Genomic DNA, 4,885 nt, shown 5'->3' on the forward strand with positions numbered 1-4,885 from the left:
AAAAGTGATGGATCGACAAGATTAAAATGAAGGCACCGTTAATCTCTTCACGTAAGTAAAAAATATATTTTGCATGCGGAATGAAAAAGCTACGAAATAGATTAAAAAAAAGATTATTCTGATAAGCCCCTTTTATGACGAAAATCTTCATCTGTACGTTTCCGGTGGATCAGTTGAAGATTCAAAATTTCGAAAATATCTGATAAATTTTTTCAGTGAAAATCAAAAAATCGAAATTTTGATTTTCTTTTGCTCACTTTTCTTCTCACTTCGAAAAAAAAAACACTGCCAAAGTGCACGGACTTTAAAATGGAAGAAAAAAAGCTCAGCTGATGAACCGGAAACGTGCATTATGCAAAGTTTCGTCGTAAAAGGGGTTCATCAGTTTTCACCAAAAAGTCCCTCCAAAATTGAGAAGAAAAAATGATTTTAGGAATTGAAATTTTTGGTCAATATTATTCATAACGCCCTTGTCCGGGGCCTATGAATAATATTGACCAAAAATTTCAATTCCTAAAATCATTATTTCTTCACACTTTTGAAGGGACTTTTTGGAGAAAATTGATGAACCCCTTTTTTGACGAAACTTTGCATAATGCAAGTTTCCGGTTTATCAGCTGAGCTTTTTTTCTTCCATTAAAGTCCGGGCACTGTGCAAGTGTTTTTTCAAAGTGAGAAGAAAGTGTTCAAAATTAAGTGATGAATCCAGCTCATCGCAACGGAGGAGGTGATGATCTCTTCAGGTAAGTTACAACAAATATTTTTCACTAACTTTGCGGGCCGGAAAACTGCTAAATAAGCAGAAAAAGCAGTTTTCTTTGGTCCGCCTAACATGCGCTTTTTTTTCTTACTAACATTTTCTGCCCCTTCCCAAAGCACGACCTAACTTTTACGGGAAAATAAAAAAAAATTATTATTAAAAGTGTTTAATAAATTGTTCTGAAAAAATTATTATCAGAACTTTTTGTGTCAGAACATTAGTGAAGATTAGTGAAAATAGAAAAATGAAAATTTTTGGAAAATTTAGTGTCATCGAAATAAAGATTTTCGCGGTGAAATAAGGTTTTGATATTTCATTGAAATTTTCCCAAAATTTCATGAAATTTTCGTGATGAATAAAATTTTGTCAGTTTTGAAGTTTTCTATAGAAATGCGAGTGAAAAAATGAATTTTTTCTCATTTCCAAAATCCAAGATGGCCGTCATCCGCCATTTTGAAATTTCGTCAATCGCTTCCTTTATAGTTAGAGGTCTGAAATTTTAGTATGTCGTAGAGTTTAATGAGACATTTTCATCGATAATTCATGCTTGAACATCGGTCAAGCCGTTTAGCAAATATGACGGCCTAAAGCAAAAAGTGTTTTTTCGATATAAGTCGAGAACGGCTTAACCGATTTTGACCAACTCAGGTTCAAATGAAAGGTTTCAAGAAGCTCTACTAATGTCTAGAACATTCAAAGTTCCAAAAATATCCGCAAGAGGCGTGAAAATCAAAAATAAGAATTGCCTAACTTTAAGGGGCGATATCTGCGAATCCCCATTATAGATTTTATTCAAAATTATTAACACAAGGAACTTTACTTTGTGTCTTCTAATACTGCTCACAAATCAAATTGATACACATAAACAAACTTGTATATTTTCAACCATCAACAAAATAAACGCATTATGGTTGACTTTGGCATGTGAGCTTATTAAAGGACACTAAGTTAGGTTAGATCAAGAATTTCTCCATTTATAATTTCTGAAGATTAAAAAATCTTTTTTTTCTCTTTTTTTTTACATTACAGAGGATTTTCCGATGATGAGAGTAAGTTGAAAAAAAAAACTTTTTTATTTATTCGAAACAAATAATTTCTCTCCCTTTAAAAAATATTACAATTTTTGTTCATTATTGTGCTTAAAGTATTAGTATAAAATTAAATTAATACTACTTAATGATTAAAAAATATGTTAAGATAAATGATTTTTTTGTTATCGCCGTTTTGGAGGTATTGACATTTAGAAAATTGTTTTAATTTAAAATTCTAAGAATCATATCTCGTGTTCTAATTGGCAGATTTTGCTCAAAATGGTATCAAATTGAAAATTTTGAAAATTTTTAGTTTTACTCTCTCCCCTTTACGTACTTAAGTTGTTTTCTTGTAATTAACACTTAAATTTTTTATTTACATGTGATGATACAGTCTTTGAAGCAGAGATGGCGTCCTTGGCTCGTGAAAACGCACGTAAGTTTTACGCATTTATTTAATTAAATTTAACGTTTTTTTTAATCAAAACAAAGCAAGATTTGGTATTTTGCATTCCTACAGTTTTCTTGATTCTTAGATAATTGAGATTTATCTTCTTGTGTTGGTAAAAGAAAAACAAAATAAATGAAGAAGTCAGGAAAATTTTTAAAATTAAAAAGCAAAATACAACAAAAAAATTAAAAATTATCTTAAATTAAAGTTTAAGATTAAAAATATCGGATTTTAAAAGCGTTAAGTTTATTTCAATCATTTCGTTAGGGATTTATTTGAAAAAAAAAAAAAAACATTTTTATGAAATAAAATTCAACAAAAAATCGACGAGAAAATCAAATTAAAATTAGGTTATGAATTTCAAGGAATAAAAAACGTAGAATATAACTAAGCCTTTCAATGTAAATAAAAGTTGGAAAATTAAAAATAAGCTAAAAAAAATAGCCTCGATATTTATACAGCTTAATCTTACATAAAGCTTTCTTTTATTTTATAGGGATCAGGAATAACGCCGAGAACATTGTCAGGATGTGCGACAGCTTTCCTAACGAGTTAAGGGCAGCGGAGGCCGCTCGTAGGGAGTACCTGCGACGCGTCGCCTTGTTGGGTGGACGCATCGTGTCGATGCAGGGAAACATCGCGGCGTTGACGGGAGACGCCGCGGGGCTAGGGGAAGCCTTCTCGGTAAGTTGATTTTTAAATAATACATAATATGATTTTGATATGTTTCCTATATGCATTGCATATTCGATATAACTCGAGAACGGCTTGACCGATTTTGACCAACTCAAGCTCAAATGAAAGCTTTGAAGAAGCCCTAAAACTCTGTGAAACATTTCAAGTTTCAAAAATGGCCGAAAGAGGCACTAAAATCAAAAACAAAAATTGCCTAACTTTAAGGGGCAATAACTGCGTGGTGTGGTCTATTTACCATTTGAAATTTGAAAATAAAAGCTTAGATTAGTTTGATTTTAATTTTATTTATTTTTTTCAAATTTTGTATTTTAAATTATGTAAAATTTTTAAAGGTATAATTTTATATAGGTACATAGATAGGTTAAAAAGTTTCGTTTTTGATCCTAATTCTAAACATTTTATTTCAAAATCTTGTCATTTTGTCAAAATCTTGTCTTGATTCCGCTTTAATTATTCAGTTGACACAATTTAAAAGGTGAAAGAAAACAGTTTGAAAAAAGTGAAAAATAAAAGTTTTCAGTGGGTTAGGACATTTGATTTGATGAAAAGGTAAGACCTTCCAGACATACCTACTCTGCAGCTCAGTTTTGAAAACAGAATTTCTTTAATCTTCAAAATCATCAAAATGGAAAAGCCGAAGGAGGAAGATCAAGAAAAGAGGACAAAGAGAAAAAAATGCAGCAAATATAAAATGAAAAAATAAAATAAAATTGAAAATGTCTTTTAATTATAGGGGAGAGCGGGGCTATTTGTGACAGTTTGAAATTTTCAAATGGCAATTTCTCCCAAGTTATCAATCGGAAGCACCTGAAAAAATTATCATAAGAAGTCCTGTCTACCCTCAATACGTTTTGCGTGTTGAGAAAAACTCATTTTCCGACACTTTTCTTTTAGCGATTTTCCAATCTCACCGTCTTTTCCACAAGCTAGGTCAATGCAGAAAACGTGGCCAAGGTGTATTTTGCACTAATTTTTAATGATTTTTCTGCACATTTCTTGGAATCAACACATGTCGAATGGGGCTAATATTGTCACCAATGTAAATCATATGGAATATTGACACGTTTTCTAAGCTTTATGTTGCAAAATGTAGGGGTTGAGAAAATTCCATAATTTTGTGTTTTAGGGGAGAGAAAAGTGAATTTCCTTGCCGCGGATGAACAAGTGAGGAGTTCGGTTAGTAGCTACAACTTATCTCTCAGGTGAAAAATTAGAATTTGAATTCAAAATCAGAGTTGAGTATGTGCGAACAGAGAGAAGACGATCAATTGAATCTTGTGGAACGACGACGTGAAAAATTCTGAGAGACGTTGAAAATCACCTTTATAAACCATCAACCTCTTTACCAATTAAATAAACTATTCTACATAAAGATAAATCAGTATGACAAACAGAATTCACTATGCCTTAGAGATATTTTTCTAATTATTTAATTTTAAATTCAACAGTTGGAAAATATGTAACGCTTAGTTTCTGTTTAAAATGTAAAGAACTTATCTTCTATATAATAAAGAAAGGTCTGTTTGTTGGTAATCTTCCGTCGTGTTCGGCTATACAAATCTACACCGTTTGACCGATCGCGATGAAATTTGGCACAGAGGCTCCTTATAACAGGCGGTTTCGAGTGGCCGTATTCATTTTCCCCCCAAAGCCCCCCTTCAGGTAGCCCCCATATAACAGTCATGCATTTTTTGCGAATTTTTGAATTTGGCGCCCGAAATGTTGTATGAAAATGATTTCTTCTCTTTGAAATTTTTTTTTGGGTTTGATAAGTGGCCCAAATCTACTTATAAACCATCACAATTTTTTTTCTCTAAAATTTGCGCGAAGCGCAACAAATCCCCGCGAAGCGGGGCGAGGTAAATTGGAGCGAAGCGACAATTTACCTAGTCTATCTATATAATAGAGAAAGGTCTCTCTATAATGTCGTTTCTGTTCGTGTTCAGC

Source organism: Lutzomyia longipalpis, chromosome 4, assembly GCF_024334085.1.
Source record: "Lutzomyia longipalpis isolate SR_M1_2022 chromosome 4, ASM2433408v1".
NCBI classification, from domain to species: domain Eukaryota; kingdom Metazoa; phylum Arthropoda; class Insecta; order Diptera; family Psychodidae; genus Lutzomyia; species Lutzomyia longipalpis.